This window comes from Dendrobates tinctorius, unplaced genomic scaffold (assembly GCF_039654945.1).
Source record: "Dendrobates tinctorius isolate UK_male_01 unplaced genomic scaffold, ASM3965494v1 ptg000060l, whole genome shotgun sequence".
Taxonomy (NCBI): Eukaryota; Metazoa; Chordata; class Amphibia; order Anura; family Dendrobatidae; genus Dendrobates; species Dendrobates tinctorius.
Genome location: NW_027361728.1, coordinates 37,951,570 through 37,978,992, shown reverse-complemented (window position 1 = coordinate 37,978,992; position 27,423 = coordinate 37,951,570). Strand labels below are relative to the sequence as shown.

At 40.9% G+C, this 27,423-nt stretch overlaps 1 long non-coding RNA gene across 1 annotated transcript; it reads left to right on the top strand.

The window, feature by feature from the left end:
- On the top strand, positions 1–27,066 carry LOC141092759 (uncharacterized). Its single transcript, XR_012232898.1, has 3 exons — positions 1–132; positions 20,521–20,920; positions 25,910–27,066. It is a non-coding gene; the product is annotated as an uncharacterized lncRNA (long non-coding RNA).
- The last annotated feature ends 357 nt before the right edge of the window (positions 27,067–27,423 follow it).

Here is a 27,423-nt window from a genome sequence, read left to right as displayed (position 1 = left end):
TCTAACTTCCTGCCTGTGATTTTTTTCCTACTTCTGATTGCAATTTGTTTCCGTCCCAGCATGCACTGGGTATTCTCAAAGGATCACCATCAGAAGGCTGGGGCTGCTGTCACTCCCACTGCTTCCACCATGGTATGGTGCTATAGAGTTTAACAATGTTTGATAAAAGGTTTTTGAAATTAGTAAAAGATTTTTAATGTAGCCAGATGTTATTTTTAAGTCTATAATGCAGTATGAAACTTTCTAAATCTAGGTATATTAAAAGGGTTGTCCGGTCCACTCTGTGTGACTGCAGACTCATGAATCCCCCAGTGTACGCACTATGAGCTGCGAGGATTCACCGGTTTCTGAGCAGGGACCGGAGGGTATGTATGAGTTAGGCCTGTTTCACACTTCCGTTTTTGACCATCAGTCAAAATCCGCCATTTTTGCAAAAAAATGGATCTGCCATTTTTTTTGGCGGATCCGTTTTTTTCCCCATTGAGTTGCATTACCGGCGGATCTTGACAGATGGCCATCCGTTGGATCCGTTTTTTTGCGGATCCGTCAATTTTTTTTCGTCCGCCGAGATGCCTGGATGGACCATGTAACGTTTTTTGTAGTGCAGGATCCGCATTTTTATAGTGCGCGTGCCCGGAGGAATGAAGTCAGGCAGAAATTTAACCCTAAAATCATTTCTGGCGGACAGACAAAAATTCTCTTTCTTTCCCCCTCTCTTTCCCCCTCTCTTTCCCCCTCTCTTTCTTTCTCTTTCTCTCTCTCTCTTTCTCTCTCTTTCTCTTTCCCTCTCTCTTTCTCTTTCCCTCTCTCTTTCTCTTTCCCTCTCTCTTTCTCTTTCCCTCTCTCTTTCTCTTTCCCTCTCTCTTTCTCTTTCCCTCTCTCTTTCTCTCTCTCCCTCCCAGAGATAGAAATACATGCAGCTGAACACTCCGATTCCAAGTGCCGGCGGCAGTGCCAGGTATTGATGCGAGAGACTTGTGCAAGTGTGACCCAGACCTAAGACCTCATTCAATAGTCCGTGAATCATGTACGGAACACAATAGAGTGGTTCACACTGTGTTTTTATATTTAACACGTGTCTAAAAAAAAAAAATCACCGAGACGCGTCCCGTCTTAATCCATCCTACAGATGAAAATGACCCATACAAGTCTCCATGAAAGTCACGGCCAGCACACATTGTCATCAGTGACGTCCATGTGATCGTCATGGTTAACATTAATGTACAGGAGAAACTTTGTAATTTATTTATTTATCCATATGTGAAAATTACTGATGATAAAAACTGACCAAACATTGATGAAAATTGGATCCATATCACTGATGACACGTTTTCCGCACCAGAAAAATCTCTCATGTCTGCATGAGGCCAAAAACATTACATGAAAAAAGATGCTGGCCAAAAAAAGGCACTAAAAAAAGGTTTTATAAGATATTCAGCATGTGCTTTGATCAGTTGTTATTTTAATTTGTACTATATGTGTTGAAATATAAAATGTATACATCCAATTAACGTCACTTTGTGACATTGCTGTGATAATATTTGGTCAGTGGCACTTTTTTTCTGCAAAACACAACGTTCTCGGTACAGAGGTTTTATATTGACAGTTTTCCTATTAGCTTCTCTATAGAACTTGGAAAAACAACAGAAAAAAAGGCCCATACAAAATTAGACCTCATTCATATGTCTGTGCTACACGTACGTGTTGTATCAATTTTTTTTTTCCGCAGATAAAGCATGTACCCATTATAACCTAGGGTGCTATTCACAAGCCGTGTTTTTTCACGGACCGGGTTTCCATGCAGAACACATGCAGACATGTCTGTGTTTTTCCACCAGCATGGACGACCAGGGTCAATACAAGCCTATGGGTCTGTGAAAAACACGTACAGCACATGGATGGCAAATGTGTACAATCCGTGTTTAACATTGCAAAGTATAGAAGAAGCTTTGTAATTCATTTATTTCTTTACCCATCTGTGAAAAATACTGATGACACTGATGGTAAAAGCAAACACACTGACCACACACTGATAACACACTTAAGGTAAAAGCGAATATACGGACCAGTCACTGATGACACTGATGGTAAAAACGAATATACGGACTAGACACTGCTGACACACTGATGACAAAAACGAATATACGGACCAGACACTGATGACACTGATGGTAAAAATGAATATACGGTCCAGACACTGATGACACTGATGGTAAAAATGAATATACAGACCAGACACTGATGGAAAAAAACTATTATACGGACCAGACATTGATGACACCGATTGTAAAAATAAATATACGGACCAGACACAGATGACACTGATGGTAAAAATAAATATACGTACCAGATACTGATAACACGCTGATGGTAAAAATGAATATACGGACCAGACACTGATAACACACTGATGGTAAAAACAAATCTACCGACCAGACACTGATGACACCGATGGTAAAAATAAATATACGTACCAGATACTGATAACACGCTGATGGTAAAAACGACTCTACGGACCAGACACTGAAGACACTGATGGTAAAAATGAATATACGGACCAGATACTGATAACATACTGATGGTAAAAATCAATATACGGACCAGACACTGATAACACACTGATGGCAAAAACAAATATACCGACCAGACACTGATGACACCGATGGTAAAAATAAATATACGTACCAGATACTGATAACACGCTGATGGTAAAAACGACTATACGGACCAGACACTGAAGACACTGATGGTAAAAATGAATATACGGACCAGATACTGATAACACACTGATGGTAAAAATGAATATACGGCCCAGACACTGAAGACACTGATGGTTAAAATGAATATACGGACCAGATACTGATAATACGCTGATGGTAAAAACGACTATACGGACCAGACACTGATGGTAAAAATGAATATACGGACCAGACACTGATAACACACTGATGGTAAAAACAAATATACTGACCAGACACCGATAACACACTGATGGTAAAAATTAATATACGGACCAGACACTGATAACACACTGATGGTAAAAATGAATATACGGACCAAACACTGATGACACACTGATGGTAAAAATGAATATATGGACCAGACACTGATGACACTGATGGAAAAAATGAATATACGGACCAGACACTGATGACACACTGATGGTAAAAATGAATATATGGACCAGACACTGATGACACTGATGGAAAAATGAATATACAGACCAGACACTGATGACACACTGATGGTAAAAATGAATATATGGACCAGACACTGATGACACTGATGGAAAAATGAATATATGGACCAGACACTGATGCACAACCCTAATTGACACCGGCACCTTTTTTTCAAATATGTGTTTAAACACAGACGTGTAAGTGAGGCCTACAAAACAAAAAAATACATTAAAAAAGATTCTGTTAGAAAAGGAATGCTGAAAAGCCTCCACTATTACAGCCGCATGAAATCAGCCTAAAGCCTCCTTCATAAAGGAATGCATGGATGTTCTCTCTTGAGAAGATGCCGTTACATGTAACAAATGATGGCGTTTTTTATGAAGGAGGCTTTAGGCTGATTTTAGGCAGCTGTAATGGCGGAAGCATTTTAGTATTCCGCTTCTACCCATAATACCAGGACCTTCCCTGTTTTCAATGGATCAGATTTATCTCATGAAGAATCCATATTATGGATGTTTGAACCCTGTGAAAGTAAAAAAAACAAATTAAGGGAAATGCATCTTATCAAAACACGAAATACACAACAAAAAGAATGATGAGAGCGCCATCTATTGGGAGTAAAACATATTTCACATATCTTATACATGGGAGTGCACCATTTAGCAGTAAACCTTATGATCACGCTTGGCTTGCATTCTGCTTGTTGTCATGATTAATAAATCATCACTTTTTGCAGTTTTGTACCTCTCCATGAAGCAGAGTTGGTAACTTGATCTTTTTTTGGGGGGACAAACTTAAAAAAAATATATTGCAACCAACATTTGAAATGTAAAGTGCTGCGGAATATGTTGGCACTATAGAAATAACATTAATAATTAATTAACATTTCTATAGGCAGAAGATGGAAGATAATAAATTGTAAGAATGACACATATCACATCTGGCTGAAGCAACCTTCACAGCATCTTTTTATAAATCTTTGTGCTCGAGGTTAGATTTCCTTTACACGAATCCATATTGGCAAAATTTTCTAAATCTGAACAAATATTTTGGCTCCATTCAGCCAACAGTGTGCGTGTTCTGTGTTTCTCATGGAAAGATCACATGTCCATTATTGCCTATGTAGCTGTTCACATCTCCGTGTCCATAACAATCACCTATACAAGTCAATGGGTCTGTGAAAATCACTGAGTGCACACACTGCCATCATGTGCAGTCCATTTTTAATATTCTAGTGGATACAAGAAGCTTTGGATTTTATGTCTTTTTTTCATACGATAAAACTAGTAATGAAACTCTGATGGTAAGGACTGACACAGAATAAACACTGATGAAACTCGAGCATTTTTTTTGAGCACGCCGAAATACTAGGTTCAGACACGATCGTGCTCGGGTAACGCCTTATCCCAAAAAGCTCGCTCATCACGAGTCATTAGACCAGGGATTGTGCCTCCATGAAACCAGTCTAATGCTAGGCAATACGTTTGGGAGATTTCTTTTCCTGTGTATCTTCTTAGATCAGAAGAAGGAAAAGATCACAGAACAAATGTGAGCCGCAAACATTGTAGAAGATTTTCTTAGTGAATGTTTTCTCTCTCTGGTGAAATAAGGAAAGCTCTTCTTTCTATCTCCACCACCAGACTAAGTTCACACAAACGTAAAAAAAAAATCGTCCCCTTTTCATCTGGGAAAAAAACAAACGTTGTTTTCATCTGTATTATCATCAATATGGAATCCTTTTTTTTATACGATAGCAGTTCTTAACATTTAAAAGGCCAAATACAGCTTCCTATAATAATAATCTTTATATAGCGCCAATCAGCGTCGGACTGGAACACCTTGGGCCCACCAGAGAAAATCATTCTTGGGGCCCACTATGTAGCTGCATAGAGTTAAATACCAGACCACCAATTGTGCGGTAAAACACGCTAATATCCGGGTATAATATAAGGTTGTACATGTCTTAATTATGTAGCAGGAGTTGTGGTAGCCCCCTCATAGAATATAAAGCAGCCCCCTCATAGAATATAATGTAGACCCCTCATAGAATATAATGCAGCCATCTCATAGAATATAATGCAGCCATCTCATAGAATATAATACTGCCCCCCTCATAGGGTATAATGCACCCCCTCATAGGGTATAATGCACCCCCTCATAGGGTATAATACTGCCCCCTCATAGGGTATAATACTGCCCCCCTCATAGGGTATAATGCACCCCCTCATAGGGTATAATGCACCCCCTCATAGGGTATAATGCACCCCCTCATAGGGTATAATGCACCCCCTCATCGGGTATAATGCACCCCCTCATAGGGTATAATACTGCCCCCTCATAGGGTATAATACTGCCCCCCTCATAGGGAATAATGCACCCCCTCATAGGGTATAATACTGCCCCCCTCATAGGGTATAATACTGCCCCCCTCATAGGGAATAATGCAACCCCTCATAGGGAATAATGCACCCCCTCATAGGGTATAATGCTGCCCCCTCATAGGGTATAATACTGCCCCCCTCATAGGGTATAATACTGCCCCCCTCATAGGGTATAATACTGCCCCCCTCATAGGGAATAATGCACCCCGTCATAGGGAATAATGCTGCCCTCCTCATAGGGTATAATGCTGCCCCCTCATAGGGTATAATGCTGCCTCCTCATAGGGTATAATGCTGCCTCCTCATAGGGTATAATGCTGCCTCCTCATAGGGTATAATGCTGCCCCCTCATAGGGTATAATACTGCCCCCTCATAGGGAATAATGCACCCCCTCATAGGGAATAATGCACCCCCTCATAGGGTATAATGCTATATAGATATATAGATATAGAGTTAGATAGATATAGATAGAAAGATAGATGTAGAAATAGATATAGAGATAGATAGTAGATAATGGATAGAAAGTAGATAATGGATAGATATAGATAGAAAGATTCATAGAGATAGATAGAGATAGATATAAAGATAGATATAGAAAGAAATATAGATAGATAGATCGATAGGTAGCTAGATATAGAGATAGATAGAAAATAGATAATGGATAGATAGATAGATATAGAGATAGATAGCTATAGATAGAAAGATATAGAGATAGATAATAGATAGAGATATACAGATATAATAATAATAATAATAATAATATAGACATATATAGATAGATATAGAGATAAATATATATAGATAGATGGCTATAAATAAAAATAGATATAGAGATAGATAGATATAGAGATAGATGGATAGATATAGAGATAGATATAGAGACAGATAGATATAGAAAGATAGATATAGAGATAATAGCTAGATATAGAGATATGTATAGAGATAGATAGATATAGAGTTAGAAAGATAGATAGATATAGAGAGAGATATAGAGATAGATAGAGATAGATAGATGGATAGATAGATATAGATAATAGAGATAATAGATAGATATAATAGATAGATATAGAGATAGATATAGAGATAGATGGATAGATCAATAGATAGATAGATAAAGAGAGAGATAGAGATAGATAATGAGATATAGAGATAGATATAGAGATATAGTGTTAGATAGAAAGATAGATATAGAGATAGATAGATATAGAGATAGATATGGATATAGAGATAACAGATAGATAGATATAGAGATAGATAGATAGATATAGAGATAGATAGATAGATATAGAGATAGATAGATAGATATAGAGATAGATAGATGGATATAGAGATAATATATAGATAGATAGATAGAGAGATAATATATAGATAGCTATAGAGAGAGAGATATAGATATAGAGAGAAAGATATAGATATAGAGATAGATATAGAGATAGATCGGTAGATAGATATAGAGATAATAGATAGATATAGAGATAGAGATAGATAGATATAGAGAGAGCGGGAGATAGAGATAGAGATAGATATATAGAGAGATAGATACAGAGATCGATAAATAGATAGATAGATATAGATAATATATAGAGATAGATAGATAAAGATAGATAATAAATATAGAGATAACAGATAGATATAGAGAGAGTAAGATAGAAAGATATAGAGATAGGTAGATATAGATAATAGAGATAGCTAGATAGATAGACATAATAGATAGATATAGATAGATATAGAGATAGATAGAAAGATAGATATAGAGATAGATGTAGAGATAGAAAGATAGATATAGAGATAGATAGATAGATAGAGATAGATATAGATAATAGATAGAGATAAATAGATAGAGAAAGATAGATAGATATAGAGATAGAAAGATAGATATACAGAGAGATAGATATAGAGATAAATAGATAGATAGATATAGAGAGAGATATAGAGAGAAATAGATATAGATATAGAGATAATAGATATATATATAGATAAATAGATATAGATATAGAGAGAGATAGATACAGAGAAAAGATAGATAGAGAAAGATAGATATATAGATATAGAGATAGAAAGATAGAGATAGAGCGAGAGATATACAGAGAGATAGATATAGAGATAGATAGCTATAGAGAGAGATATAGAGATATAGAGAGAAATAGATATAGATATAGAGATAGAGATAGAGATATAGATATAGATATAAAGATAGATAGAGATAGATATATAGATATAGATATAAAGATAGATATAGAGATAGATATAGAGATAGAGCGATAGATAGCGAGAGATATAGATATAGAGATAGATAGATACAGAGAAAAGATATAGAGATAGATAATGGATAGATAAATAGATAGATAGGTATAGAGATAGATAGATATAGATATTAGATAGAGATATATATATAAAGATAGATAGATATAGATGGTAGCTAGATAGATAATAAATATAGAGATAATAGATATAGAGATAGATAGAGTAAGATAGATAGATATAGAGATAGATAGACATAATAGATATAGAGATATATATATAGAAAGATATAGAGATAGATGTAGATATAGAAAGATAGATATAAAGATAGCGCGATAGATAGAGATAGATATAGAAATAGATAGATATAGATAATAGATAGAGATAGATAGATAGATATAAGAGAGATAGATAGATAGATAGATAGATAGAGAGAGCGAGAGAGATATAAAAAACAAAACAAAACACAATACTCACCTCTCCTCCTCGCTCCCACGCTGATCCCGGCTTCAGTGTCAGGAGCTGCCCCCTCTGCCAGACACACAGCGGGTGCGCGATGTAGTGACGTCATCGCGCACTGGCTGTGAGCCAGGAGCAGAGAGGACTGAGGGCGGCGCCGGCCCTGATGCAGAGCAGCTTACTGGGCTGGGGGCGGGGCCTCTGGGGGTGTGGAGACCTGAAATGATATTCACTGCTTCGCAGTGAATATTCATTTCTCTTTAGCAGCGGGGACAGGGGCTCCTGCCTCCTGACACCCGCTGCTGCTCCGCTGGCAGGGGCCCCCATAGCAGCTGCATGGTGTGCGACACACCACTGGCTGGGGGCCCCTGGAGCAGCGGGGGCCCTAGGCAACTGCTGGCCCTGTATGCCTGCAGGTGCCAGGGCCCACCGGAGAATCCACCGGTTCTCCGGTGGGCCAGTCCGACGCTGGCGCCAATATATTCAGCAGCACTTTACAGTTTAACAGTTCCAAACATAAGTCATAAGTAACAACGTTAACAACACAATAATTAAAGCAAAATAAGACGACCCTGCTCATGAGAGCTTACAATCTACAATGAGGTGGGGGGAGATACAAAGTACAGGTGTGTATTTACAATGATGTATTTACAATGATGGTCCAGCCATCTTGAGGGAGTGAGGGATGGATGGAGATAGTGAATGGGCTACACATGCACACTTACACATAGAATGACTGTGATTAGTGAACGTGATAGGTCACTCTGAACAAATGTGTTTTGAGGGAGCGCCTGAAACTATGCAAATTGTAGATAGTCCTAATTTCTTGGGGTACAGCATTCCAGAGGATTGGCGCAGCGCGGGAGAAGACTTGGAGTCAGGAGTGGGAGGTACGGATTAGTGCAGAGGTTAGTCGAAAGTCGTTTGCAGAGCGCATCGGTCGGTTAGGCCGATAGAAAAGAGCGGACATGTCCGAGTACCGATTAGCCAGATGGGACGATCCGGGCCGCTGCATTAAGTAAGGACTGGAGAGGGGATAGTCGAGTAACAGGGAGGCCAATTATTAGAGCATTGCAGTAATCCAGGCGGGAGTGGATCAATGCTACAGTGGGGGTTTTTGTTGTTTCCATGGTGAGAAACGGGCGGATTCTAGAGATGTTCTTTAGGTGTAAGAGGCAAGAGCGGGCAACAGATTGTATATGGGATGTGAAGGAGAGATTGGTGTCAAACATAACACCCAGACAGCGCGCTTGCTGCCGGGGTGTTATTGTTGTGCCACCCACGGAGAGGGAAATGTCAGATTTAGTGAGGTTAGTAGACTGCGGGAGCAGAAGAAGTTCAGTTTTGGAGAGGTTGAGTTTCAGATAGAGAGTTGACATGATGTTGGAGACTGCAGACAGTCACTGGCGTTCTTTAGTACAACGGGGGTAAGGTCCGGGAATGACGTATATAGTTGTGTGTCATCAGCATAAAGATGGTACTGAAAGCCAAATCTGCTGATGGTCTGTCCAATTGGGGCCGTGTAGAGAGAGAAGAGAAGGGGGCCAAGGACTGAGCCCTGAGGTACCCCGACAGCGAGAGGAAGAGGAGATGACATGGAACCAGAGAACAAAACACTGAAGGAGCAGTCAGAAAGATAGGAAGAGAACCAGGAGAGATCAGTGTCCTTAATGCCTAGTGACTGGAGCCTAGAGAGTAGAAGATGGTGGTCAACAGTGTCGAAAGCTGCAGATAGGACAAGAAGAATGAGCAGAGAGTGGTCACCATTACGTTTTGCTGTCAGAAGGTCATTGGTCACTTTGATGAGTGCAGTTTCAGTCGAATGTAGGGGGCGGAAGCCGGACTGTGAAGGGTCTAGGAGGGAGTGAGTGGAGAGGTAATGGGTAAGGCGGGAGTAAACTAGGCACTCCAAAAGTTTAGAGATGAAGGGGAGATTGGAGACTGGTCTGTAGTTGTTTGTACAGGATGGGTAGAGAGCGGGTTTCTTTAGTAATGGAGTAACAATGGCATGTTTGAAGGAGGATGGGAAAATGCCCGAGGAGAGGGAGAGATTAAAGATTGCAGTTTGGTGAGTTGTGATGACTGGAGAGACTGGAGGAGATGTGAGGGAATGGGGTCGGTAGTGCATGTGGTCGGAAGAGAGGAGTCTGGAGACTTCTTCTGTGATGGGATCAAATGGGGAAAGTGAGCCAGGGGAGTTGCAGGAAGGGATGGGAGTCACAGCACTTGGTGGTTGGGAGATTTCCTGACGGACATTATCTATTTTTTCTGTAAAGTGGGAGGCCAGGTCATCAGCACAAATGTCTGTGATAGGGGCTTGTGCTTTTGGCCTGAGGAGGGAGTGAAAAGTGTCAAAAAGTTTCTTGGGGTTGTTGGCTAGGGGGGAGATCAGGGTGGTGAAGTAGGTCTGTTTGGCGAGGTGAAGGGCAATGTTAGGTTCTTAACATAAATTTGAAGTGGATGAAGTCTTCTGGTGTGCGGGTTTTTCTCCATAGGCGTTCAGCACTCCTAGAGCATCGCTGGAGAAGTCGAGTTTGCGATGTGAGCCAGGGCTGTTTTACTCTGTGCTTAGAGGTTCTGAGGGTGAGGGGAGCTACTTGGTCAAGGGTGCTTCTAAGAGTGTCGTTGTAGTGATGAACAGCCAGATCAGGACAGGAGAAAGAGGAGATTGGGGACAGTGATGAGTGTAGGGAGTCTGAAAGTGTCTGAGGGTTAATGGCTTGCAGATTTCTGACTGTGTGGTAGGTAGGAGTGAGCTGGGGTGGGCGAGGATTTGTGAGCGTGAAGGAGAGAATGTTTTGGTCAGAGAGTGGAAGCAGTGGAAGCTTCCTATGTTAAAAGGGGTTGTCCAATACTTGATAGTGATGGCCCAGCCTTAGGCTAGGATCACACGATAGTATAAAAAATTGCTCAGTTACATCTAGAAAAGTGGGACAACATTTTCTCACTAGTCATCCATATGCGATATGTTTTTTACTCAGCAGCTACTAATCATTTACAATTTCCTATGCTACAGAATTTCAATGTATCTGTAAAATTAGATGCTGTACTGTGGCTCCATATGGCATCTTTTTCTCATACCCATAGACTTGAATGGGTGGTACTCAGTCATATATTCGGTCAGTGAATAAATGGTTAGCCCCATTCTGACATCGGACATAATAATCCGTCCACGTGCCCTGGGCTTATTTGATCAAGGACAGAATATTATGTCCACGAGATCACTGCCGGGTGACAGATGATTCTAACTAACCCCTGAAATGATGCGATCGGAGGCGTAGCTAGGGTTTTGGTTCAGGGGGGGCGAAACTTCTCAGTGGACCCCTAACCAGGTAACATTGATTACAACTCGGTGACGCACCCTAAGGCCGGCGTCACAACTACCGTAGAATTTGAATGAGTGCTATGCAAGAAAACATCACATAGTACTCGGACCAGTGTTAATCTATGGGGCAGCTCACATCACCGCATTTTTTCTCGGGCGTATTGTACGAGCATGTAAAATCGCAGCATGCTGCGATTTTACGCGCATATTGGCCAAGTCTCGCCAATGCAAGCCTATGGGTGCGATAAAAAAATCGGACATCACACGGACCATGCGAGTGCTGTCCGCTGTTTCCTTTGAAAAGCCGGCAATTCATGTGTGGTGTACAGTAAAATCGCACTGACAGGTTAGAATAGATATATACATATAGAATACATAGATGTATAGATGTCAGTGACACGTACACACATCTATTCTATTATTTCTAAACACTGTTTTTCGGTAATTACTTTGTATCTCCGTTCATACTCCACCCACACACAAATGATACACCATTTGAAAGGTAAACTTGCCCCTTCAGAAAGAAAATAGCCAAACAAACCACACATCCATGATTTGATCAAAAAATACAGTTTAAACATTAATTTTCATAAACCTGCAGTAAGGAAAAATAACCTGCAGGTGGCACCCCACTACCCCAAAGCACACTACCACAAAGCTGCTTACAGTGATCACAAACAAACCCAAACAAGGGCTTTCCAGCTTGCCGAACTGCTTGCCCAGCCTATTTCAGGCACATTGGAGGATTGCACACTTCACTGCTGGTGAGTCACATATGCAAACACATTTGTAAACATGCCCTGCCTATTGAATTTCACACTTGCTCCGTTCATACTCCTCCCACACAAATGATACACCATTTGAAAGGTCAAATGACCTGTAGGTGGCACCACAGTACCCCAAAGCACACTACCACAAAGCTGCTTACAGACATTCCAAACATTTACCTTGGGGTCTTTCCAGCTTGCCCAATTGCTTGCCCAGCCTATTTCAGGCACATTGAAGGATTGCACACTTCATGCAGGTGTGTCACATATGCAAACACATTTGTAAACATGCACAGCTTTTTCGCTGATTACTTCACCCCACACACACACATGATACACCATTTGAAAGGTAAACTTGCCCCCTTCAGTAAGAAAAGAGCCAAACAAACCACACATTCACAATTTTATTACTAAATACAGTTTAAACATTCATTTTCATAAACCTGCAGAAAGAAACAATGACCTGAAAGTTGCACCTCAACCGGAAGACATTTTTTGGCCTCTACTTATCAAACCAATTTATTGTATTACCAATCTACATATATAAATACCTGTCTGTGTTCATCTCATTTGACCAGCTTGCTTTTTCTGAAATTGCCTGCACCCCCGACCACCAAAGTGTGAAAATTTTGCACAGGCCAACTAGTGTATATATAGATAGGTAGGTAGGCAGGTAGATAGATAGATGGATAGCGCTGGCAAAAATTAAGAGGCCACTGCACAGTTTTATAAAAATAACCTTCTCTACATGTCTGACAGCCATTCCATTCCAGTGTCAGTTGAGTTCCAACCAGAGTACACGTCATTCTACTTAATGTGCTTCTGATTAGGTGATTAGCTGATCCAAATCTAATTTAACAAAGGAAAGTATAAAAAAAAAAAAAAACTCTGCTGTGGTTTTCACAATTCTCTTGCAATAGGAAAAGCTGGATGGCAAAACAAGTGCTAGTAATATCCCAAAAGTAATATGAATGAAAAAATAACTTAACCATGCCAAAGAAGTTGAAAAGAAAAGTTTGAGTGAGGAAAAGAAGAGCTCAATTCTGGCTTTGCTAGCATAGGGATACCGTGAGCGTCATGTTGCCTCCATCCTTAAAATTTCTAAGACGGAAGTCCATTACAACAAGGTCAAGCAGCAGACATTGGGAACAACAAAGCTACAGAACGGCAGAGGGCGAAAGCGACTCTCCACTGACCGTCATCTTATTTGAATATCACTCAGCAACCGCAGGATGACCTCAAGTAACCTATAAAAGGAATGGCAAATGGAAGCTGGGGTGAAGTGCACAGCAATAACAGTTCGTAACAGGCTCCTAGAGGCAGGCTCAAATCTTGTAAAGTTAGAAAAAGGCTATCATCAATGAGAAGCAAGGGGGAGCCAGGCTGAAGTTTGCCAAAGATCATAAGGATTGGACCATAGAGGACTGGAGTAAGGTAATCTTCTCTGATTAGTCTAATTTTCAGCTTTGCCCAACACCTGATTGTTTAATGGTTAGACGGAGACTTGGAGAGGCGTACAAGTCAGTGTTTTGCACCCACTGTGAAATTTGGTGGAGGATCGGTGATGATCTGGGGATGCTTCAGCAAGGCTGGAATTGGGCAGGTTAATCTTTGCGAAGGATGTATGAATCAAGCCGCATACATGGTTATCCTGGAAAAATAGTTGATTCCTTCTGCTCAGGCAATGTTCCCCAACTCTGAGGACTGTTTTTTCCAGCAGGACAATGTGCTATGCCACACAGCTAGGTCAACCAATGTGTGGATGAAGGACCACCACATCAAATCCCTGTCATGGCCAGCCCAATCTCCAGATGATGGATAGTCACAAGCCATCAAACAAATATGAACTGCTTAAACTTTTGTACCAGGAGTGGCATAAGGTCACCCAAAAGCAGTGTGAAAGACTGGTGGAAAGCATGCCAAGACGAATGAAAGCTGTGAATAAAAATCATGGTTATTCCACAAAATATTGATTTATGAACTCTTCCTGAGTTAAAACATTAGAATTGTTGTTTCTAAATGATTATGAACTTGTTTTCTTAGCATTATTTGAGGTCTGTAAGCACTGCATTTTTTTGTTCTTTTGACCATTTCTCATTTTCTGAAAATAAATACAAAATTTAGTGCTTGGAAATTCAAAGACATTTTGTTAGTAGTGTATAGAATAAAAGAGCAATTGACATTTTAGCCAGAGCTGTATATATAGCCAGCAAATGATCTGCCGCGTACAGTATAATCACAGAGTGACAAGTTAGAATAAAATACATAGAATAGATATATACACATAGAATAGATGTATTTACAGCTCTGGCAAAAATTAAGAGACCACTTTCGAATGTTCAGTTTGTTTGATTTTTCTCTTTATAAGTGTAGGTATATTTTTGAGTAAAATGTAAATTGTCCTTTTAGTCTATAAACTTCAGACAACATGCCTCCGAATTTCCAAGCAACACATTTTGCATTTTTTTCTGACAAAGAAAAATGGTCAAAATTAAAAAAAAGATTGCTTTCAGACCTCAAATAATGCAAAGAAAACAAGTTCATAATCATTTAGAAACAACAATACTAATGTTTTAACTCAGAAAGAGTTCAGAAATCAATATTTTGTGGAATAACCATGATTTTTAAAAACAGCTTTCATGTGTCTTGGCATGCTTCCCACCAGTCTTTCACACTGCTTCTGGTGCAAAAATTTAAGTAGTTCTTCTTTGTTTGATGGCTTGTGACTATCCATCATCCTCTTGATTACATTCCAGAGGTTTTCAATGGGGTTCAGGTCTGGAGAATGGCCTGCCCATGACAGGGATTTGATGTGGTGGTCTCTTAATTTTTGCCAGATCTGTGTGTATATATATATATATATATATATATATATAATATAATGTCAGTGACACACACATGTATATATGTATATGTATTTATATTGCATAGAGAGATAGAAGAAATGCCTGTAATTCATCTGCCATGTTCTGTAAAATTACTGCAGGAGCCAACAGGATAGAAGAGATGGATTACATACAAATAGAGTAGGTAGATATATAGATGTCAGTGACAAAAACAATTAGTACAGTGTGTGCAAATTACTGTACATGTATTTAATTAATAAAAGATTATTTTTCAGCAAAAAATGTCATAGGCTCCTGCGCAATTTTCAAAACCAGCAGAGGGAAGACCGACTACTGGGGGCAGATGTTTATAGCCTGGGAAGGGGAAATCCCATTGGAGCTTTCCAGGCTATTAATATCAGCTCACAACTGTATACTTAGACTTTACTGGCTATTAAAATGAGGGACCCAAAAAAATGATGTGGGGGTCCCCCTATAATTAATAACCAACAAAGGCTATGCAGACAGCTGCGGGCTGATATTAATAGCCTAGGAAGGGGCCATGGATACTGCCCCCCAGCTGAAAACATCAGCTCTCAGCCGATCCAGAAAAGGCAGAGCTCTAAGATGTGCCAATTCTGGCACTTAGCCTGACTCTTAACACTTGCCCTGTAGTGGTGGCAAGTGGGGTAATAGTTGGGGGGTTGATGTCATCTTTGTATTGTCTGGTGATATCAAGCCCCGAGGTTAGTAATGGAGATACGTCAATAAGACACCCCCATTGCTAACCCTATTGTCACATTGTAAGAAAACACAGACACCCAGAAAAAAGTCCTTTAATTGAAAGAAAGTCACAGAATCTTTTAATAATCTCAATTAAACAATACTTATGACCTTGCCTAATTTCACCGAAGCCCTCAATGTCCTGTAATAAAGCTAAAATAAAAAACAACAATATACCATACCTGTTACAGGCTGGCGGAACGCCCCAAATAATAAAGATGGAATAATATATGAGGTGCGTTCGCAGCCCGGTGCCCACCGTACAGATGTGACCAACTGCAGCTAAACAATGAGGAGAAGGCGTGTAGGGGAAAGCCGGACACCGGTGGGTAACCACTGACCCAGTGCTAGCAGGAATGAACTCCATTACTTCACGTAGTTCGCGCCAGCTGGCGAGCAACCGCAACCTGTTAACGACACAGGTCACGGTAATGAGAACCACCGCTTGGAGCGGATGCAATGTCCGCCCTGACGGACGCCACTAACCAGCCTGTCAACGGTGCTGGAAAGCGCACATACGGCGCTGCTCTGGCGGACGCTGCGGTAGCAGTAGTCCAGAGGCCTGTACTGGCCGATGTCCAAGGGCGCTAGTGGATGATGAGACACACTGTGGCGCTAAGCAGTGTCAGAACTAAAGTGCTAACTCTGATTCCTAACCCTAACTCATACGTAATATCCAAGGAGGGGGGAATTATAATGCGTCAGTCACCAGGCTCATTCGTCCATCATCACACATACAGTCATGGCCAAAAGTTTTGAGAATGACACAAATATTATATTTTCACATGATCTGCTGGCCTCTGGTTTTTATGTGTGTTTGTCAGATGTATTTATCACATACAGAAATATAATTGCAATCATATTATGAGTAGCAAAAGGTTATATTGACAGTTAGAATGAGTTAATGCAGCAAGTCAATATTTGCAGTGTTGACCCTTCTTCTTCAGGACCTCAGCAATTCTCCCTGGCATGCTCTCAATCAACTTCTGGATCAAATCCTGACTGATAGCAGTCCATTCTTGCAAAATCAATGCTTTTATTTTGTCTGAATTTGAAGGTTTTTGTTTGTCTTCCCGTCTCTTGATGATTGACCACAAGTTCTCAATGGGATTAAGATCTGGGGAGTTTCCAGGCCATGGTCCCAAAATCTCTATGCTTTGTTCCCTGAGCCATTTAGTTATCACCTTTGCTTTATGGCAAGGTGCTCTATCATGTTGAAAAAGGCATTGTTGATCACCAAACTGCTCTTGGACGGTTTGGAGAAGTTGCTCTTGGAGGACATTCTGGTACCATTCTTTATTCATGGCTGTGTTTTTAGGCAAGACTGAGAGAGAGCCCATTCCCTTGGCTGAGAAGTCACCCCACACATGACTGGTTTCAGGATGCTTGACAGTTGGCATGAGACAAGACTGGTGGTAGCGCTCACCTGGTCTTCTCCGAATAAGCCGTTTTCCAGATGTCCTAAACAATCAAAAAGGGGATTCATCAGAGAAAATGACTTTACCCCAGTCCTCAGCAGTCCACTCCCAGTACCTCTTGCAGAATATCAGTCTGTCCATGATATTTTTCCTGGAGAGAAGTGGCTTCTTTGCTGCCCTCCTTGAGACCAGGCCTTGCTCCAAGAGTCTCCGCCTCACAGTGCGTGCAGATGCACTCACACCTGCCTGCTGCCATTCCTGAGCAACCTCTCTCCTTGAAGTTCTTGATGATGCGATAGACTGTTGACTGAGGTGCAATCTTTCTAGCTGCGATACTCTTCCGTTAGGCCATTTTTGTGCAGTGCAATGATGACTGCACGTGTTTCTTTAGAGATAACCATGGTTAACAGAAGAGAAACAATGATGCCAAGCACCAGCCTCCTTTTAAAGTGTCCAGTGGTGTCATTCTTACTTAATCATGACAGATTGATCTCCAGCCCGGTCCTCATCAACACCCACACCTGTGTTAATGGAGCAATCACTGAAACGATGTTAACTGGTCCTTTTAAGGCAGGGCTGCAATGATGTTGAAATGTGTTTTGGGGGATAAAGTTCATTTTCTAGGCAAATATTGACTTTGCAAGTAATTGCTGTTAAGCTGATCACTCTTTATAACATTCTGGAGTATATGCAAATTGCCATTAGCAAAAAAGAAGCAGTAGACTTTGTAAAAATTAATATTTGTGTCATTCTCAAAACTTTTGGCCATGACTGTACACTAAGCACTATAGCCTCAGAGTCTATCATAGCACATGGCGGGGCGGACATGCAAACCTTTTATAGCCGTGTCCTTCCGGAACCTTCCTGATCACCCTGATGGTCCAATCAGAACTGGAGAAGGACCTGAGCATGTGACTCCCGATCCCCAATGGGAGATCGTCCCATGAGCATGCTCAGTGGAGCGACGGAAGGACTTAGACTCTGTAGTCTTTTGCTGCTGGCCAGGCTGCTTTGTCATAACTGGACCAGAGGTGGCAGTAGCAAAAAAAAAACACATTGCTGGTGTGAGCAGAACACCGGGATCGAGGAGTCTGCTGAGCAGGCTCCACTGCGGCCGGAGAAGAATGGGAGACCGTTGACGGCAAGGCTCGGGATTCCCGCTGTGCAGCGCCCGGAACCCAATGCCTAACAATACCTGTCTGTCGTTCTGTCAAACACCATAATACATGTCTAGGGGGAGAATTACTTTTTAACAAGGACGGTGCCAAGATGTGACCGTCCAGGCCGAGAACCACTGGTGAATGAGATGCTGCGAGCACAGCCTGTGACATCATTGAGGCTGGGTGACCTCGGGACCGTGGGAAAATGCCAGTGATGAGGTCACCGCAGTTCAAGCTCAGTGTCTTCACAGCAGATCGGTGTGAATAACCCTCATGGTGATCTGCTGTGAAGACGCTTGAATTCATTGAGAGGTGTAGTTTGCAAAATGGGATAACTTATGGGGGGATCTGCGGTTCTGGTACCTCATGGGCTCTCCAAGTGGGTCATGTTACCTGCAAACCATAACAGTAAAATCTGGCGCTCCTTGCCTTCTGAGCTTTGCACTGTGTCTGAAAATTATTTCACGATTACATGTTGGGTGTTGGACCTCAGTTTGTTGAAAAAAATGTCATATTAGCCCTTAGAAAAATTAAAAACTTGAGGCTAAAACAGCATTTTAGTGGTAAAAATGTAATTTATTCTTTCTTCACCGCTCAATGGTATATAATTCTGTGAGGCACATGTGGTGTCAATATGATCACTGCACCCCTAGATGAATTCATTGGGAAGTTTAGTTTGTAAAATGAGTTCACATATGGGGGGTTTCTGTTGTTCTGGCACCTCAGGGACTCTGCCAATGCGACATGGCGCCCTCAAACCATTCCAGCAAAATCTGAACTCCAATATGGTGCCTCTTCCCTTCTGAGCTTTGGACTGTGCCTCAAAAGTAGTATTCCCCCACATATGGAGTATCGACATACTCAGGAGAAATTGCTCAACAAATTGTATGCTGAAAATGAAATATTTTGTGCTAAATAAAATTTATGGGGAAAATTTGATTATTTTTTTTATTTTTACGGCTCATCGTTATAAACTTCTAAGGGTTCAGTGTACTCACCATACAACTAGATCAATTCCCTGAGGGGTCTACTTTCCAAAATGATGTCAGTTGTGGGGGATTTTCACTATTTAGGCACATCAGGGGCTGTCCAAATGCAACATTGCATCCTCCAATTGTTCTAGCAAATTTTGCATTCAAAGTCAAATGGTGCTCCTTCCTTTCTGAGCTCTGCCGTGCGCCCAAACAGTTGTTTTCTCCCTCATATGAGGTATCAGCGTACTCTGGAGAAATTGAACAACAAATTTTGGGTTCAATTTTTCTGTTACCCTTGTCAAAATAAATAAATTTAGATCTGAAATAAATTTTTTGAGAAAAAAGTTAAATGTTCATTTTTTTTCCACATTCCAAAAATTCAGGTGAAGCACATAGAGGGTTAATAAACTTCTTGAATGTGATTTTGAGCACCTTGAGGGATGCAGTTTTTAGAATGGTGTCACTTTTGGGTATTTTCTATCATATAGACCCCTCAAAGTGACTTCAAATGTGATGTGGTCCCTAACTAAAAATTGTGTTGTAAAAAGGAGAAATCGCTGGTCAACTTTTAACCCTTATAACTTCCTAACAAAAAAAAATTGGTTCCAAATGTGTGCTGATGTAAAGTAAACATGTGGGAAATGTTACTTATTAAGTTTTTTGTGTGACATATCTGTGTGATTTAAGGGCATAAAAATTCAAAGTTGGAAAATTGCGAAATTTTCAAAATTTTCACCAAATTTCCATTTTTTTCACAAATAAACGCAAGTTATTTGAATGAAATTTTACCACTAACATGAAGGACAATATGTCACGAGAAAACAATGTCAGAATCACCGGGATCCATGGAAGCGTTTCATAGTTATTACCTCATAAAGGGACAGAGGTCAGAATTGTAAAAATTGGCCCGGTCATGAACGTGCAAACCACCCACGGTAGTAAAGGGGTTAAACTGCACTGCCACATTGAACAACATTGATCCAAGCGCAATCTGTTTTTTTTCACAGATAGCGCTCTGACCGAAAATACGGTGGTCTGCACAAGTCCTTAGGATAGGATATCAGTATCAGATCGATGGGCGTGACACTCGGCATATCTACCAATTGGTTGTTCTCTGCGTCTGATGTGGATCAACTCCGACTGCAAAGTGGAACAGCATAGCGCCGTCATCTGTATAGTGGTCATATAGGGGTACTGCAGATCTAACCCTATTTGAGTAGAGGCGGCTCTGCAGCCCTGGGCCGCGGCCACTACGGACGTACAGAGCTGTGCAGCTCCCCAACTGATTACATCTGGCCAAGGTTTTGGGAACAGCTGATGCCTATCCTGAGGATGAGTAAAAATCATATGCTATACAGTTGGTCCATGTGAGGTACAATTTTTTTGTGCACTCACAGAATTAAATAGGTGAGTCTCATCCAAAACACAGATTGGTGCATGCTAATTTTTTTTTTTTCCAAAAAATGGTAATCTGAACAGTCCCATTGAACAACGTTGGTCCGAGTGATATTTTTTCCACATACAGTACTGAGACAGAAAATATGGTCAAGTGAAAGTAGCCTTCAAATGAGTGGTGCTTGTATGTTACAGCCAATGCCCCTCTCCCCATGGCACAGGCCCAGCAGTAGGGCTTTTCCTCATCATAATTATGGTAAAGCCACTGGCAAGCATACTTATGCCATGTGTAAGAGATAGAACACACTATTATTCCGGCTTCCTATCATCAAAATTCATATACTCTAGGTGCCAGTATTGTAACATGATATGGTCATGTTACCAAGTGTCCCCATTTCTGAACATCACCCATAAAATGGTCAACCTCTTTAGATGGTACACTACCCCCACCAAAATTTTGCTCTCAGCGACTTCATGCTACAGTGACACTGAATGACAAAAGTATTAGGGCCAACCATGAGTTGATCATCGAACCTTTGGGATCTAGAGCTCGTGACCATTACACCGTGTTCACATGCTTTGTTGCAGAAATTTCTCCTTGCCTCTGAATGGGGTTGTGTCAGCAGCAAATTAATTTCTGCAAACCTTATTTAGATACAGCCATTTAAACATCCCACAAATCCCATCCAACTGTGGGTCTAATGAGCTGAGCATACAGAATTATACAGGTGCTTCTCACAAAATTAGAATATCATCAAAAAGTTTTTCAGTTCTTCCAATACAAAAAGTGAAACCCATATATTATATAGAGTCATTACAGAGTGATCTATTTCAAGTGTTTATTTCTGTTAATGTTCATGATGGCTTACAGCCAATGGAAACCCAAAAGTCATTATCTCAGTAAATTAGTACAATTAACAAAAAATACCTGTAAAGGCTTCCTAAGCGTTTAAAAAGGTCCCTTAGCCTGTTTCAGTATTCTCGACAATCATGGGGAAGACTGCTGACTTGACAGGTGTCCAGAAGGCCGTCATTGACACACTCCACAAGGAGGGTAAGACACAAAAGGTCATTGCTAAAGAAGCTGGCTGTTCAGAGTGCTGCATCCAAGCATATTAATGGGAAGTTGAGTGGAAGGAAAAAGTGTGGTAGAAAAAGGTGCATAAGCAACCAGAATAACCACAGCCCTGAAAGGATTGTTAAGAAAAGGCCACTCAAAAATATGGGAGATTCACAAGGAGTGGACTGCTGCTGGAGTCATTGCTTCAAGAGCCATCACACACAGACGTATCCAGGAATATGGGCTACAAGTGTCACATTCCTTGTGTCAAGCCACTCATTATGAATAGACAAGGACAGAAGCGTCTTACCTGGGCCAAGGAGAAAAAGATTGGACTGTTGCTCAGTGGTCCAAGGTGTTGTTTTCAGATGAAAGTAAATTTTTCATTTAATTTGGAAATCAAGGTCCCAGAGTCTGGGGGAAGAGTGGTGAGGCCACAGTCCAAGCTGCTTGAGGTCTAGTGTGAAGTTTCCACAATTAGTGATGGTTTGGGGAGCCATGTCATCTGCTGGTGTAGGTCCACTGTGTTTTATCACGACCAAAGTCAGCGCAGCCGTCTACCAGGAAATTTTAGAGCACTTCATGTTTCCCTCTGCCGACAGCTTTTTAGAGATGGAAATTTCATTCTCCAGCAGGGCTTGGCACCTGTCCACACTGCCAAAAGTACCAATACCTGGTTTACAAACAAAAGTATCACTGTGCTTAATTGGCCAGCAAACTCGCCTGACCTTAACCTCATAAAGAATCTATGGGGTATTGTCAAAAGGAAGGTGAGAGACACCAGACCCAATAATGCAGACAAGCTGAAGGCTGCTATCAAAGCAACCTGGGCTTCCATAACACCTCAGCAGTGCCACAGGCTGATCGCCTCCATGCCACACCGCATTGATGCAGTAATTGATGTAAAAGAAGCCCCAACCAAGTATTGAGTGCATTTACTGAACATACATTTCCGTAGGCCAACATTTTGGATTTTAAAATCATTTTTTCAAGCTGATGTTATAAAGTATTCTAATTTACTGAGATAATGACTTTTGGATTTTCATTGACTGTAAGCCATAATCATCATTAACAGAAATAAACACTTGAAATACATCACTCTGTGTGTAATGACTCTGAGTTTCACTTTTTGTATTGAAAAACTGAAATAAATTTAACTTTCTGAAGATATTCTAATTTAGTGAGAAGCACCTGTAGGTATCCATGCCCATAAAGCCACGAAGTCATTAGATCCATTGTCCCACATTACGTCATTGTCATTTTAGCAGTTGAGTTAATCACGTATAGGCCGGACTATTCCAATTCTTTTCTTTTGTGAAAAATTTAAGCGTATTTGTCAGGTTTGTGTGTGAAAGGGTATAGAGTGCAATCCATGAAAAAAGCCGACCTCGCACATACCAATACTATTCAATAGGGATGTTCAGATGACACTTTAAAAAACTAACTGCTGATAAATAAAAATAAATACCATTTGGATGCAGATGAGAGACCGTCCCACTTTTTCTGGATGAAAAATGGATAATTTCTGATACGGTGGTGTGAACGTACCATAAGAGTGCACAAATGTTTTATAGGCTGTATAAGCATTAAATGGCATAGCTTACAGTGACTCTGTCACTACAGAATGATTGTTCAAACCAAGTGCAAGCGCTCGGTGCACTGTTGGCGTGATCAAACATATAAAAGTAATCTGACAGCAGCATGATGTAGGGGCAGAGAACCTGATTCTAGAGATGTGTCACTTAGTTTGCTGGGTGCAGAAAATGTGATAAATTCAGGGTTTTTTACTGCAATTCTAGAACAGCTCGGACCCTGCCCACACCACTGATTATCAGCTTTCTGGGTACACTGTATATTGACAGAAAATTCCTAATCAATGGTGTGAGTCAGGTCAGACCAGGAAGCACCAGACAGCTAGTCCCCCAGAGACAATCTCCTTCTAATAAATCATTGATTTTATTGAAACCACAAAACAAAGCCCAGTAAGTGAAATATCACTGGAATCAGGATATCTGCCCCTACATCATGCTGCTCTCAGATTATATAGTGCAAACCTGCTGACAGACTACCTTTAAGTGCACCTTCCCACCTGCTCATTTTCCCTCTCTTTCCACCCCCTTCTTTGGCTTTATAGAGACAAGGGAGAAATAGATATAAAAAAGGTGGGACGGTGCACCTAAATATTTGGTCACCCAGAGGGTGCGTGGAGTGCCTTTACTTGGTTTGATCAGTCATTCTGTGGGCACAGATTCCCATTAACATTTCAAAATGTCAGCCAGTCCACATACAGTTAGGTCCAGAGATATTTGGCCAGTGACCGAGTCTCCGTGATTTTGGCTCTGGATGACATATTTTATTTAAAATGTAACAACGGCGCTGCAGTAGAAGTGCAGACTGTCATGTTCAATTAAAGGGGGGTTTGAACAACAATAACCTGTGGAACATTAGAAATTGCAACCATTTTCTACAAAGCCTCATTTCAGGGGCTCAGAAGTAATTGGACAAATTATCTTTACCATAAATAAAATGTTAATTTTTAATATTTTGCAGAGAATCCTTTGTAGGCTATAACTGCCTGAACAAAATAGGGCAGAGCAAGGGTATAAGGTTAGGCCAAGAAGAGTATATTGTCTTAAATATGATACATTATTAAACAATTTTAGACACTATATCATACAAAATGGTTAAAAAGCATGGTGGTGTGCATACACTGGGAAACCATTGCCTGGGAAAACATAAATACATGTAGTGAATACAGGCACGTGCCATATTGAAGAGTGTCATAGAAGGTATAATAAAACTATGAGTATGTTCCCAACATATAACTAAAAGCAAAGCTACACAGAAGTTAACTCCAAAATGCTACTTACATGTAAACAGATACCCAATGACACTGCCGCCTCAATGCACATTTCAAGTGACGCGCCCCCCTGACAAAGCGAGGTCGAAACGTGTTGGGGGAAAGGGACACACTGGGCATCGGTTTACATGCAAGTCTAGTATTTTGGAGTTAACCCTGTGTAACTTTGCCCATCTCTGCTGTGACGTGCTGTCCAATACACGTTGCTGCATTTGGTTGAATCTAAGCAGACGGTATATCCCTATACACTACACTTCAGACATGTCCGTTTTTACAAGGACACACGGACCGCAAACGTGCCGCACACGGAGAACAGTGCACACTGTCCTCAATGTGCACGGACGGCCGTAGGGGAAGTGGCTACTGTAAGCCACTGTCCCCCAGCGGCTGGTGCTGAAGCTTGCTGTCATTCTCCCTGCGAGCAGGGAACGATGAGCGGTATATTAAAGTCCGAACGACAACAGATGTTACCCCCATCATCCGACACCTGCTGTCGTTCGGACTTTAATATACTGCTCATCGTTCTCCTCTGCTTGCAGGCAGAATGACAGCTGGCTTCAGCACTGGCCGCTGGGGGACAGCGGCTTAACAGTAGCGCTACTTCCTTGGAAGCCGTCCGTGTGGCACTGATGCGGCACACGCTTGCTACGTGTGCCGCACATAGTACACACATGGACACCGATATCTCTGGTACCGGAAATATCAGGACGTTTAAAACCGGCCTACGGTAAAGGTTGATCTTAGTTTTTTCAGCCTATTGATGGTGTTTTTCTTCCATTGAAAACTCCTTTGACCACATGATGTAGGATCACAGCAACAGCATCCAGGTGAAAATGCCACAGCTGGAATCAGCTCCAGACCTTTTAAATGGATGAAGAAAGAATAGCCAATAGCCCATTAAAAAAGCTTTTGAGATAATTGTCCAACTACTTATGACCCTTTAAAAAGAAGCAGCTACATATTAAAGGACCCCCATCAAATTTTAAAACCTCTTTAACACATTGCAGTCATTATATAGCACTGTGTACTTATAATTGCTCACTTTGCCTTTCTACCCAATAAATTCTTCTTTTCCCTGCAGAAATCATTCCACTCTTCAAGAGATGAACGAATATGTTCAGGTCCCTGTTTATCCGAATAATCTACAGTGGGAACCCGGATACCTGGAGCGCTTCCGATAATCAGCTATGTGTCGCAGCTGTGTGTCACAACACTTTCATGGAGAGCCTGTGCTTTGGTAAAGAGTAGTGATGAACGAAGGGGTCATCAGAGCATGCTCAGGTGCTAACCAAGTGTCTTTGGCGTGTTCGAAAAATATGTTCCAGTCCACGCGTCTCCATGTCTCGCAGACATTCAACAGCCACAACACATGCATGAATTGCCTAACAGATAACCAGCGCAATTGATGTGGCTGTCCAACAGCCACAAAACATTAAGCCGCAGGGACTCCCAACATATTACCGAGCACGTGCAAGATACTCTGATAAAACCTTATCCAAGCACATCTGCTCATCACTAATTACCAGGCCAATTAGATTTTACTTTTGAAGTCACAATCCAGCAATCGTTTCCTATGTACCCTTGCCACTAGCCACTCTTGCATAACGTTCACAGGCAGCAACTCTCCAAAGGGGTGAATAGTGGCAAAAGACATACAAGGCAGTAGTGTTTCGCAGGGCTGTGGAGTCGGAGTCGTGGAGTCGGTGCTCATTTTGGTGGAGTCGGAGTTGGAGTCGGTATAAAATGGACCGACTCCGACTCCTAAAATATATAATAAATTGGGTACAGTAATTCAATGCAGGATGTGCTGAATATTTTTTCATAGGAGTTTGGGAAAGTTATGAAATGTCCTATAAATGGCTGTTATATTCCTGATCTAAGGCTACATTCACACACAGCGTTTTTCCTGTGTTTTTTGAGGATACGTTTTTCAGCTGCAAAAGCTGATCATCTTTTTAAAAAACTGCATCACCTGAAAGGTTTTTGAGCTCATAGATAATGTTTTCAATAGCAAAAGCAGATTAGAAATCTGCTCTATCTATCCATTTATCCATATCTGTCTATCCATATCGTATCTGTACCAAAAAGAATGAAAACCGGGTAGTACACCAATATATATTCTGTTCTATCTAAATATCTTGATTATTGGATCATAAAAATGATTAAATGTCTGAGGTTCACATTGTACTACAATAAATTTTTCACTTAAATATAAGCAATATATGTCGGAGTCGTGGAGTCGGAGTTGGAGTCGGTGTAAGGGAAATTGAGGAGTCGGAGTCGCAGGTTTGGCTTACCGACTCCACAGCCCTGGTGTTTCGGTTTCTACACGTCACGAGTTACTTGTATGGAAAAAAAGAAAATGATAGTGGTGTCTCAAGCTTCTTCTAGAGACCAGCGGAAAAACAGACTGCTTTAGGATTCCATCAGTGTGCTGTCCCAGGTTCCTCACCAACTTGCAAGGGTGAGACTAGGATGAAACAAAATAAACCTATAAAGTATGAAAGATGATCAAAAATAGAAAAATCACAATGTCAGAAAATAGGAATAAAAAGTGGGAAAAAACTGAATCCACACAATGAAATGGGGGTGAGA